Here is a 13,890-nt window from a genome sequence, read left to right as displayed (position 1 = left end):
AGAAATCCCAAGTCTGTTTGCAATCTATTGTGAAATTCATTGTCAACATCTCACAGCCAAAAACTTCAGCCAGTGACTTTTTTCAAGCATGACTATCAGCTATCAACAAAATTAAAGCTCATCCATGAAATAGCCAGAATATTTTGCCAATTATGCCAAGATCACAATGAAAAGTTTGAACATTTGTTTCTTCACACTGAAGTGCCTTGGCTGTCAAATGGCTGCTGTTTAAAACATTTCTTTGATCTTTCTAACACTGTGGTTGAATTTTGCTGAAAGTCGTTAAGAGCTTTGTAAACAAAATTGAAGCTCAACGTGGAAATGTGGCATACCTAGCCAATCTGTATGACAAAATGAACATACGAAATATGAAACTGCAAGATGAGAATTTCAGTTTAATCCAGGCAAAACGCAGTGTTCACTTTTATCGGAAAATTGGAAATATATAGTCAAAGCAGTGAGAGAAGAATGTTCTCACAGTTTCCCTGCATGGAAAGTATGGCACTGTCTTTCACAAACAGTGATTTGCAAGAGTACTCCTTACATTGCAGTCACTAAAGAAGGATTTTCAGAATTGATTCAAGGCTTTGAACAATTTGGGAATTCCAGACTGGTTGATTAACCCATTTCTTTGCAAGATGGAAGAACAGGAAGAGAGCCTGCAAGAAGAAATCATCAATATTCAGAATGATGAAGAAGCAAAAATGCTTTTCAAAAATGTTGGCTTTTGTGGTATGTGGCTATACGGTCATACAAGGTTTCTTGGCCTTTGGAGAAGAGCCAAACTGCTCTTAATTTCATTTCCATCCTCCTACCTTGTTGAAAGAGGTTTCAATGCAGTGAACGACCCCGCAAAAAACAGAAACTGCTTGGACATTGTTAAGCGTGGGGACTTAAGGTTTTTGCTGAACCAGATATTTCAGCTCTTGCTCAAGATTGATATTGAAGCTACTGGACAGGGCTGAGGTACTGTGTAAATTAGATTCAAAGACAAATAAAATTTTAAAGCAGAATCATTTTTCTCTTGTTAGCATATGCTAGATATGTTTTTACACTATCGGGGTGCCGGAAAGTATATTGTGCCTAAGCGGGATGTTTGCAATTATGAGACTACTTTGGGGGCCAGTGGCAATTATGAGAGTGCTTTAGGGGTGGTATTGGGATAAAAAAGGTTGGAAAACATCTTTTAACATTGGGCTTCACTATAAATGGCTGAACAGACTCCAGCATAGGCTTCTGTTAATGCTAATTTATTTTTGATATTTTTCCTCCTTCTTATCCCGCTGTATTATTTAATCTTCTTCTTAGTGTAATTCCACACTCTCTCACTGAACTCTTTAACATCCTGCTCTGTTTCACTGATCCTAGTCTAATCTTACTCTTCCTCTCACTGCATACCCTCAATTGTCCCTCCTGCTCTAACCACAATTGTCACTGATTTTCTCCTAACCACAAAAACATGTGAGATTATTGTAGCCAGGCTTTCCAGCTCCCCTAGCTCCCCTCGCAACTGCTGTTGCCTCCAGAACACTGAATATTTTATACATCTTTAAGAAATATCTCTACTTTGGTTTAATTCTGTTACAGCCTTCCTCCAGCCAGCATTGGTTTTTTTTAACCGTATGTATCCAATCTCTCTGTTTGTTGCATGTTGCAGGTTTGATTTATTTTCTTAACAGTCTTTTTTCTTTCCATTGTTTGACACCCAGGTTTTCTTCCTAACTCTACATTTATTTATTCTCTGTTTTATTATTTTATCATCCAAGTATTCAATCTGTAGATGCCTGATCAATTTTACCTTGCTTGCTAAAATTCTAAACTACCAATAATACACACCTCTGAGTGATTTCAAGATTTTAAATTAATTAATGGTTTCCAATCTCTTGGAATATTGTTTGAGTTCCAGGAATTACAGAATGTTCACTTATCAGAAGCATTAGAGCAAATAATTATTTCTTCTCATAGATGCATATTTAAATTGCATGTTCGTTTCTTTCGGTCATTTATGGCTCAGTTTAGATTTTTAAAAATCATAATCAGAATTTTTATAAATGGCTCCTGCTTTCATAACTGCAACCATTTCATGAAATATATGGAACCTTACATTTATTTATAAATGTGCCGTGTAAGTAAATTGCCAAACCATCAATTTTATTTTTGAAATAATGGTGAACCTTTAACAGTTTTCAAAAAACTGCTTACCTAACATCAAGCACTGGGGCATGCACATCTGTTGTAGTATATAGAAATCCATCAATTACTGTTTGTGCTGCCCTTCTCCTCCACAGAATCCGCCTTCTCTACTCTGACAGAATCAGTGGTTTGATGTCAAATTTAATAATCTGTGATCTATTTTTATTCATGTAGAAATCCCTGAATGTTCCTTTGCTTGCATGATGTGGAAATGTATATCAATTTTTTAGCCTCCTGTTTTGCTATCCTTGGAAAGTTTTAATTTTTAAAATTTAGCTTGATGCTATCATTGCTGCTGAATGCCAGAGATCCCCTAGAACTGGTGACTGAACAGCAACTTATTTAATATTTAATTATCACCTTATTATTTGTTAATTTATTTGTGGTAATATTACTTTATGTGTTTTGTGTACGAGTCTTATGTTCTGTGTTGTGCACCTTGGAAAGTTGTTTCATTTGGTGGTGTACAAGTGTAGAGTTGAATGACAGTAAACTTATATCATAAAGGGTGAAATCTATTCTGAAGATCTAGAGATTTTTGTGGATAGCTTTCATCAAGGTCAGAGGACCTTACAGTTCTTCAAGGAAGCTTTGAGTACATCCTTGTAACATTTTACTACAAAATCTGGGCCTTTCAATCACATCTTTATGTTCCTTCTTCATGTACAGTCATTCCAATCTATTTGTAGATTCTGAACGTGGCTAATAAATCCAATGTGGGAACTGCTATCACAGGAGAGGGCTTAAAGCTGATGGGACATTCAGTTAACACACACAAAATGCAGGAGGAACTCTGCATCCTGTTAGGCAGTTTCTCAAGTGGTGCACTCCTTCTACCACTTACACAAACCATCTCTGTACTTCCGATACGTGGTCTTGGGGTCTTCAATATCACCCTAGATGCACCTTCTTCACTTTGAAGAGTCATGAGCCAAGCTTCCTGGGATTCTGTGGGGATATTGTATTTCTTCAAGGATGTTTTGAATAGATCTTGAAATCTTTTTCTCTATCTGGCTAGTGATCTCCTTCCACAACGATGGTGTTATTTGTGCTTTACCTGCCATGACAAAAAAAAATTAAATTCACCAAAATAAATTTCCTGGGAATTTAGAATTTAGACTTTAAAAATAATTCCTTTTTACTCTTACAGAGGAAAAAGTTCTTCTCCATATTGAACTATTGTGAAGTTTTTCTTGATAGAGGCTGTAAATCAACAGTGACAATCTCACAGTCTCTTTATCAGTTACCAGTTCAGTCAAAACTACTTTTGTATGTGATTTACAGAGAAATGGGGGAAAGAAATGAAGACTTCACAAATAATATCAACAGACTTATTTGTCTTTTACATCCCCTTCTACTTCAAATCATGATTGAAATGGCTGGAAGAAATTTACAATAAAAATTCATCTGATTTAAGTAAAATGGTTTAATCTTGTAAATATTTAATATTTATATAAATGTATGACTTACATCCCAGTAATAATAAAAATGATGGCTAATGATGGTAAAGTAAACCATTAAAGGCAGTTTGTGATCTTAACAGATGTCTGACATTGCTAACAATTGATCTTGCTTCATGGATGTCATCCTTTGTCTGCTGAAGTTTTAGTCTTGCTGCAGAATGACAAATTTTGTAGACAGCAATTCCCAGGGACTCTGCTTGTGAAGCTTTCGCTTTTGGCAAGTTCAACCATGCAAGTGTGGTCTGAGGAGGTAAAGAGAGCCTTGAGGCTGAGGATCAGGCACAGGGCTCACAACCTTGCTGTGCAAAATATAAGATGTTACAGAAACAGCAGAAGAAGTAAACTACTGCATTGAGTGTGACCCTCAGGTAAATGAAATCACATGACTGCCAGGGGAAAATCTGGAAGGAAGCCATTGGCATGAAGACTGCAGTGCTTTGCACAATGACACAAAAAAACTGAATTGGTTTGTGAAACTTATGAATAATGCATGAAACAAGAAAGCTAGATCTGGCTACAGCAGAAATGAGATACTATACCCTGTACATGGGTGTCAATGAGAGTTTTTGAATGGGATCAAGAAGTTATTTATTTTTCCTGGTCTGAGTGCCATTTGCAGATCAACATTTATTGCTCATCCGTAAATTCCTTTTGAATTAATTGTTGTGCATTTCAGAGTCAATCACAGCACTTGGAGAAAGTCTGCCATATTCTGGATGGAATAATGGAAAACATCATGATGGTGTTGCAGTCCTTTTGAAGATGACAGTGGAGTAGTTACTTTTTGAGCAAGGGCCCAGTGATATGTAAGAACCAGATTGAAAAGGAAACACAGCAACATCACCCTGATTCAGTGCTGTGCTCTGACAAATGATACGGATGAAGAAGCTAACAAAGAATTCTATTTCACATTGCAGGTGGAGTTAGAGAGAGAGATCCATACCATGGCTATCAGGGAGATATGCATGCTAAATTAGTAAGCACAACACAAATAACAGTAATGGTAATACATGAGTGAATAGAGACGGGGTTACTGGTGTCTGCAGTGTTCGTGATCCATTCATCAATGAAACACTATTTCACCAATATGCAGTTTACAAAAAAACAGTATTCTTCAAATAGCAGAAATCTGAAACAGTGTTGGTTGAAGTAAGGGGAAATGTAAGTGAAAAGAATAACAACAAATGGGACAAAGTGGTAAAAACCTATAAACAGAGGAATGAAGCCTGTTTTGGAGAATGAAAGAAAGGATTAGTTACAAAAAGAGATGCCATGGAAACCAGGTGAATCCAGAGTGAAAACAAATTCCAGGCCTAAAGTTCAGAGGATAAAGAATAAATATCACATATAGGATGGGTTGGTCAAATGTCTCATAATCACAGACAGACCTCAGGAAATACATGTAATTTCCAGCGATGAATGTGAAACCATCCATAAAATGACAAAACATCTGGCAAATGGCAGACATTAACAAATATATTCAGCTGAGACATCCAAGGCCAACAACTGACAACAGTACTGGAACAACAGATGCTTTGGACAGAGCATCCCATGGCATGGTCAAACTGGAAGCTACTTCAAGTGGAAGCAAACACTGAGGAGGCAACAGAAGATCTTGATTTTCAGCAAAAGAAAGACATCATTCGAGCCATTAGATTGTAAAACAGGAAAAGCTTCTGACAAGGAAATTTTGAATATGTAGTTGTTCAAGGTAGATAGTGATTTGGGTGCATTTAGACAAACTTGCCTAAAAAGAACAAGGTGGAGAGCTGTGAAAGACGAGCAACGAAATGGGAACCACTGGTGGAAGACTTATCAGGGGCAGAGGAGTTTGTCAATGCTCTTAACACTAGAGGCATTCGGATTAGTATGTAAGTAAATATGGGTTCTACCTTGATTAAGAACTTTTGTTTTATGGCGATTTATAAGGGAAAAATAGAAGGGAAAGCCAAATTGGCCAACAGTTGTACTGTGTTCAGCTTTGGCCACTCTGCTGTAGGAAAGATGCTATTAAGCTGGAAACAGTTCAGAAAAAAAATTGCAGGGATGTTGCAGGACTCATGTGATCAGGCTATTGGGAGAGGTTGGTCAGTCTAGAACTTTATTCCTTGGAACATAGAAGACTCAGGGGTTTTCCTATAGAGGTGTGTAAAATCACAAGGGTACAACAGGCATCCCTCTAATGTTATGTCCTTTTTTTTTGCTCATTTTATTTTCACACATGACTGAGCTTATATGTTCTTGTTGATTTTTATTGTTTTTTGAAAATTTTGAAAACAAGGTGTTAAAAAAAAGATTTTTAAAAAATCACAAAGGATACAAATAGGATGAATGAATAATATCTTTTTTCCCCTGGGGGTGGGGAATCAAGAACTAGGGGGCATTGGTCTGAGGCAAGAGGGGAAAGATTTTTATAAGTATTTGAGGGGCAACATTATGCAATTTGTGTTCTTTAGATAAATATACTCCTTGTTTCTTCTTTGTTTTTGTGTTCAGTGATGTCATAACTTACCTCAGTATCTGAACATCTGTGCATTAGAAGATACCTATATCTGCTGAATGTCTGGATAAATTTAACCAAAGATAAAAGGCATCCTCAATCACTGTGATACAAATTACTTGAATAGAATGCAAAATGTTATATTTTGTCAGTTTTAGGTACTGAAAGAAATAAGAATACAGTATATCAGACTTTTAAAATAAATTTATTTATCACATACACAGAGAAATAGATCGTGTACTCATTATTTTAATCACGGTTCTCAAAATGTTGGGAGAACTTAAAAAAGCCACTACACATAAAATTATTTAAAGATGTATAAAGGTCACAATCTCTTTGTTATATTTGTTTGTCAACTGTTGTCATTTACGTACCTTGTTGCTCCAGCTACTTTGAAGAATAATTTGAATAATTAGAATTAGAATAATTAGACATTGACATTAAGGACATCACTAGATGTGATGATCCCAATGATATTGCATCCAAATAATGTTTGCATGTTATACTGTCTTTTATTTTGCAGGAATGATGCCTAAATAAATATTAATATTTAAGATAGATTAAAAGTATACACAATGTATAACAATTCTATATCCAGAATGCATATTCTACATGCGAATAATATTTCATTTGGTTACATTCCCTAAACCACAAAAACTGCTCTACTACTTTGGGAAAACTCGTTTACTCAAATGTGAACGGAAGGTATTCATTCCTATAGATCAAAAAATGAAATGTATAATTGACTGTTAGTTGATCATAATTCAATCTAATTCATGTGGATTTAATACTTTATCGATGTAGATTCTTGCATTAACAGAAATTCCATTAATAACTTAAGCTCAGAGATTAACTTGCTCTCGTAAAATAAAATGATTAAAATTGTATTGTCTGTAATTTTCAATTTAACCATGCTTTTCTTAACTTGATTCCATAAACATTGAAGTTGAATCAGTGACTCACACCAAATCTTTATAAATCTAAACATAAGCGCAGTTTGTCCTGCAGGAAAACTTTCAAATGAGTTGGACAAGATAAAGTTAAGTTATGAAAATATTGCTAAAATAACTCTAATAATAACAAGTAAAAAGCATTTGGCCCAATGCATTTGGTAGTGCTTAAGCAGGTCCACAGACATATGGAAGAGATGCACAACATCATTACAGTGTACGTTTATTCTGCTTGATGAATTCTTTATATAAAAACATTGACTGATTTTGTACATTTTCACTTTCTAAAATTAAAATATTATCTTTTTCATTTACAGACAACCAAAGGTTTCTTGCACCACTTATACCTAACATGTGAATAGGACTTAACAAGATGTGTACAAAACGATGTACACCCTAACTTTAGATCCATAATTATCACTTGTTCTCTCATGCTTGGATGAGTATGTCACTTATTTGATAGCAAATGAAGTTCTAGTACAATGGCAGAAGTATTTCCCTTGTGCTTACAACAAGGATATTTTAATCAACAGGGTGTCACTGATGCTATATACCTAGTATTGGTCCCCTTACCTAAGAAAGGATATAGTAGACATCATTACAGTCCAAAGGAGATTCACCAGCTTAGAGCAACAAATAACCTGCTGGAGGCTGAGGAAGAAACGTGTTGAGCAGCATCTGTGAGTGGAAAGGATTATCAATCTTTTGTGTCTGGTGCAGGGTGCTGATTTTTTGAAAGATGGGGATTGAAGGATTTAGGGAACTGATCAGCAGAAGAGTTGAGGCCAGTGTAGATCAGGCGTGATTATAATGAATGGTGTAGCTGGTTTGTGGGGCCAGGTGACCTACTACTGCTCTTATTTTCCTGTACAGACATCCAGTTCAGCATTGTGACTGTCATAATAATACATGTCTAATGAATGGCAAGTAACAGTAACACCACAAATGTACAGACACTGACCATCATCAACAGGAGTATGTCTAACAAGCTGCCCATGATATTCAGTGGCAATACTCTCTCAGGTCCTCTGTCATTGTCATCCTGGAGACAGATCACCATTGATCAGAACCTCACCTGGACTAACTGCATAAATGATGTAGCAACAGTAGGTGTTATATATCCTGTGGGCAGTGACCTCACCTCCAACGGGTTTCCATCTTTTACAAGTCAGAAATCTGGAGCGTGGTGGAGCAGTGTCGGATGAGTGCATTTCCAGCAACACTCAGTAAACCCAATGCTATCCAACACAAACTAGCTCCCCTGGTTCTACCTATCCAACACTGTAAACCATTTACAAAATGCACCACTGTTACTACTTGTGCTTGGTAGGCATAATCGCCCAAAGCTAGAGCCTCTACCACCAAGTAGGAACAGGGCACCACCTGCAGATTATCCTCCTAGTCACACACCACCTTGACTTCAAAGTATATCACTGTTGGAACTTCCTTTCCAGCAGGAGTGTGAGTACTTTCACCAGAAGAGCTGTCACTTTACTGGAATGAGTCTCTAAGGGGATTAGAAATTAGCCATAAATCTGGATATCCACATCCTCAGAAAGGTGTAGCTAAGTTGTCAGTCCACACGGGTTCATCTTGGTACCATTGCAGCACAGTGAGAAATACCACTCAGCAGGCAGGAGCCTCCACGAGAATGTTAATATGTCATGTTGAAGGTCTTTCCCCAGAACCATTCATGTTAATTCTGTTTTCCTTTCTGCAATACTGCCTCAGGTGTTTACAGCATTTCTGTTTTGTTTCCCATTTCATTTATTTTCCGAAATAATCTTGATTCGTTGCATTTATTCTTGTCTTGTGTTTTAAGTGTGCTTGATAAAAATATAAGCAAATCTTAATGTTATTTAATTACTCAATAATTTACAATTCAACTAAAATATCTTGATTTTTAATAATCATAATTGGATACTTACTGTCACCTTCAGTCAAGTCTTGGTGATACGCGTTAACTTGCAATATCTAATCTTTCTTTCCCTTTCTAGTTCGACGCCATTATTTTTGAGTTCAATTGGATGTTCATATTCCTGATCGATGTTACACACACGGTTCACTATCGGACTTCCTCAGCTGAGCGTAGTTTGTTTTCACATTCATCCAGCGCATCCGACGGCAGGTTTTGCAGACTGTTGACACTACGCGAATAGGTGTCACATCTTCACTCAAAATGCACCAGTATCACCATTGTTGACGCGTTTTGGCTTCGGAAATGACATCGGCGCACATATGTAGGTCGTTTGGTTGCAAGAAAAACAAAACGTTCAGCGTTTAACCACACTTTCTAGACATTTTTTATGGTTTTAGATTCCCTTTAACCCAGAAAAAGTTCCATAGTTGCTGTGATGATTCTCAGCTTGGCAAATCTGTACTAGCTGTGGGTGAAGGAATTGCAGTATTTGGCAGTTATCGAATTTCCATGCACATTTGAAAACGCGTAGCCATGCTACGTCCAAGTTATTCAAAGTCTGGTTAAGTGAACAAGTACTTCCTAGACCTAAAATCATGGGCCCCAAAGGGTCTTGTCATACGTGGGAAATATTTACTTAGCCGAATTAAACGAGCTGCCTACATTTTGAACTGTATTTTCGCAAAAAAGTTATCTATTTGCTTTGAAAGTATGTTAATGTGAATATAATTTCTCGGAAAGGCTTTGAGAGATCTACTGTACGAATCTTTTTGGTAGCATTTCTCTTTGTGGAGTTCTCTTCTTCATTTAAAAGGATACCAGCTAAGGATACTTTCTTCCGCGATTTAGCTGAAACAGTCACGCCATAGATCTACTAGAATTCGGTTCTTGGAATTGTTCATTTAAAGGTTTATCGGAAACAAAGATACGAGCATTCTTAACACAAGAAATTCTGCAGATATTGGAAATCCAAAGCCACACACGGAATGCTGGAGGAACTCAGCAGGTCGGGCAGCATCTGTGCAGGTGAATAAACAACCGACATTTCAAGCCGAGACCCTTCTTCAAAGACTCGAAAGATAGAGGAAGTCACCAGAGTAAAAAAGTGGTGCTGGGGGAGGGCAGGATGACGGGTAGAAGGTGACGCCAGGTGGGTAAGTAAGGTAAAGGGCTGAAGAGGAAAGCACTTTATGGGAGAGTGGACCATAGGAGAAAGGGAATAAAGGGCACGGGGGGGGGGGGGGTTGATAGGCAGGTAAGTAGAGGTAAGAGGTCCGAGTGGGGAATAGAAGAGGGAAGGGGAGGGAAACATTAGCGGAAGGAGAATTCATTGTTCATACCATTAGGTTTGCGTCTACCTAGTCAGTCGGGGTATGAGGTGTTGCTCCTCCATACAGAGTGTGGCCTCATCGTGGCAGAAAATGAGGACAGACATGTCAGAACGGGAATGGGAAGAGGAATTAAAACGGCTGGTCACCGGAAAATTCCGTTTTTGACGGATGGAGCGGAGGTGCTTGACAAAGCGGTCCCCCAGTTTATCACGGGTCCCGCCAAGGTAAAGGAGGCCGCACCTGATACAATAAACGACCTCAGATCCGAGTGTTGCCTCACCTGGAAGGACTGTTTAGGGCCCTGAATGGAGGCAAGGGAGGGGGTAATGGGCAGGTATAGCACTTTGGCCGATTAAAGGAGGAGGTAAACGGGGACGTGCAGCACTTTGGCCCCTGACTTTGATTATATATTCGTAAAGAAAACATTTCTTTATTGACATTATAATCAGCATTTGTACGTTTGCTATAATGTTAGCGAAATAGGATGTAGCTTAAATTAAGCTAAATTCAAAATGTTTATACTTTTGGAATTTGATGTCTGATGCTTCAGGTAATACGAATTCCGTAACAATAGTGGAAAGCCCAAGGTGTCGATCTCAATACTTTTCAAGTACGGTATAGATTACGTGAATAATTTCGTTTCCTGACCTGTTCATTATTTCTTATTGGAAGATACGAGATCTAATCTTAAATAAATATAAACTTTTAATACAGTTGGCCTTTCAAATATGTGACACTCCCATATTTTAAAAAAAATGACTGATAAGATTATTAGCTATTTTTTGGTGTAGGTTCTGCATCTCCCGACTCTGAAGTAAAATTAGCGAAAGTACTAACAATATCGCGGACAGACGGCGGTAATTCGATGTTTAACTGTTTCTTTCGACTTCCAAAATGTAAGCTGGCGTGGTTAAATAAAGTTGTACTTTTTATAATAAACGGAAATGCTGAAACTTGCTATAACGAATTAATTTTAATGTGCTGTGCTGTTTGCGGCTGAATTGGGGATGAATGAGGTTTGTAATTTGATCACCACTGGCTGCATTTGAACATTAGCTACAATATGCATTCACTCTGATATCTGCTAAGCGTGTTATTTTAGTCTCAGACTGTTTACATAATGGAATTCAGTGCAGATCAAAACCTCAAGTATGACGCTGTAATGCCAAGTGGTATCTGTTCTAAATTGCTTCTTTGGCCGTTGTTTATTCACATATCTTCTTCAAAAATAGGGAAGATAGTGAATAAGAGGCTCCCGCAGATCGAAATAATTTAAAGGAAAAATCCTAAAACACTTTAACTAGTTTAATACAGGAAAACAGAGCATCGAGAACCTGTTTTAACATTGGAAAATGCGTTTACAACAAAGTATACTTAACAAATACGGTTGTATTGCACTACTTTCACTTTTTTGTGTATTGTACTTTACCAAAATTCAAAATGTTGAGCATACTTATTATATTTAGCATTATTAAGTGAGCGTCTACTATAATTACCACCCTTTATGATCCGCATTTAATTTAATTTTAGGTGGACCTGCCTAAGTACATTTTAATTCACTTTAATAAACATACTACTTACCCCCCCCCCCCATTAAATGGATTCCTATTAAGATACGATGGACACCTGACACCACAATCTATCTTATAATGATCTTGCACCGTATTGATTATCCGCACTGCACTTTCTCTTTACGTTATATATGCTGCGGTGTTTTATTTTTCTACCTTAATGCACCGTGTTATGAATTGATCAATATGAACAGTACGCAAGACGAGCTTTTCATTGTACGTCAGTACATTAATATGCCAATTCCAGTTCCTTGTCTTTCTGGCGTACCAGTCGCTGGAAAGCGCAATAAGTAAAGATCCCAGATTATTGTTTGTTTGAATTAGTAACATTACCTAACAAGTACTTGCCATTGTCTAAATCGGCTAAACCAAAAGATAAAAGTGTATCAAATTCAATAAAATTATGCGACTAAATATCTGGAAAATTAAGTCTAAGGGCTAAGAGCAGGGAGTAGGATGATACTGTTTGAGATAACTGAATTTGGTTTCATATTACACGACTGCATTGCTATGACTGCAGGAAATCAGTAGCGTCATGTAGTAATCATTAAGTTTTACATAATGTGACTTCGAGATGTTAAAATTTGGCTGCATGCAGGACAATTTGTCTTTTCTTTCTTATCTCTTGATAGTGGTACTATCCTTATTGTTCCAGATGCTTATTTTCCACACGATAGTGTATGCACTCCAAAGACAGTTAACGCCATAATAGACTCGTGGGGCCTTACAGACGTCAGTAAAACGTAAATAGCACATCTGCAGGAAATCCCTTGGACAGCCTCTCCCCAACACAACAGTGAAACTTGCTGTTTCTTTTGTCACAGTAAAATGAATTACAGTACAACGTTGTGCATGTAGATTACAAGCTTTGCATTAAAACAAAATGACGACTGCTTGGCAATCCAGTATACAGACGAATTACGCTTTTTGTTTCCAAAACTGGGAGACGGGATATTACTAGGGCGAGCAATCTCTCGGGATGTGTTTATTTTGAATATAAATCAAAATTCCAGCGCCGGAAATGTATAGACAAAATTCAATACAGTAGCTGCAACTTTTCCAAAATAACTTCCTGCAATGCTTGGTGAACTTAAAGCAAATACTATTTTTCTTACTTCTGCTGGGCCGGCACATCACATAAATTACAAGCTCATTATACAAATTCAAGGTAAAGAAATGAAATTTGTAGCATTTTGGGGGAAAAGGAGACTATTAACTTTAAATTTGCAGAGCACCCTATTTCAACTATATACAGTGCATGCTTGATTGAACTCGTTTTGCCTCGCGCGTAGAACTCTGATGGCTCAAGTTCGGCTGCCAGGATGCTTGACTTGCCCTGTGCTAACGTAAGCCGTGGGTAAAATGTTGAGTCATGATGTTTATGTGCTCTTGGCTACGACTAACTCTTGCGCTCGTCGATCTCCACTGAGTCAAGTGCCTTATATAAATACATATATGTTTACTAATTTCAAAGGGTTTGTAGTATTCTGTATATGACACGATTTGATCACATGGTACCACATTTAGCAAAAAAAAATGTCATTCTGTGTAGGGACGAAAAATAATTAGAGTATCCTGGCAAACTGGTGGTAGCAGTCTCCGACGCCTGCCAAACGCGGATGAAATGGGTCATTCCCAATCATTTTCAAAACCATCCGATGTATGACCAAAGACTGCTGAATTAAAAATAAAAAAGGGCAGCTCGTGTTTCTAGTATTCCTTTGGTTAAATTGCACTGAATTGTTGCAGCAAAGGAACCCTTAATGTGGCTTTGATTTCGCCAGCGGGCGTCATTCCTTGCAAACCGACTTGGATATCGAACATATGTGAAAAATAAACACAATTTCTGTCACCTTAAATAACTTTGTTAAAACTTCTTTTGGAATAATGAGAAAATAAAGAATGAACCGTAGTCTTTCTTCCCTTGGTCATATCTTCATTTTGTTAACCGTTAGTGGGAGACA

Source organism: Hypanus sabinus, chromosome 12 (genome assembly GCF_030144855.1).
Source record: "Hypanus sabinus isolate sHypSab1 chromosome 12, sHypSab1.hap1, whole genome shotgun sequence".
In the NCBI taxonomy this organism is placed as follows: Eukaryota; Metazoa; Chordata; class Chondrichthyes; order Myliobatiformes; family Dasyatidae; genus Hypanus; species Hypanus sabinus.
This window is presented reverse-complemented; position numbering follows the sequence as displayed.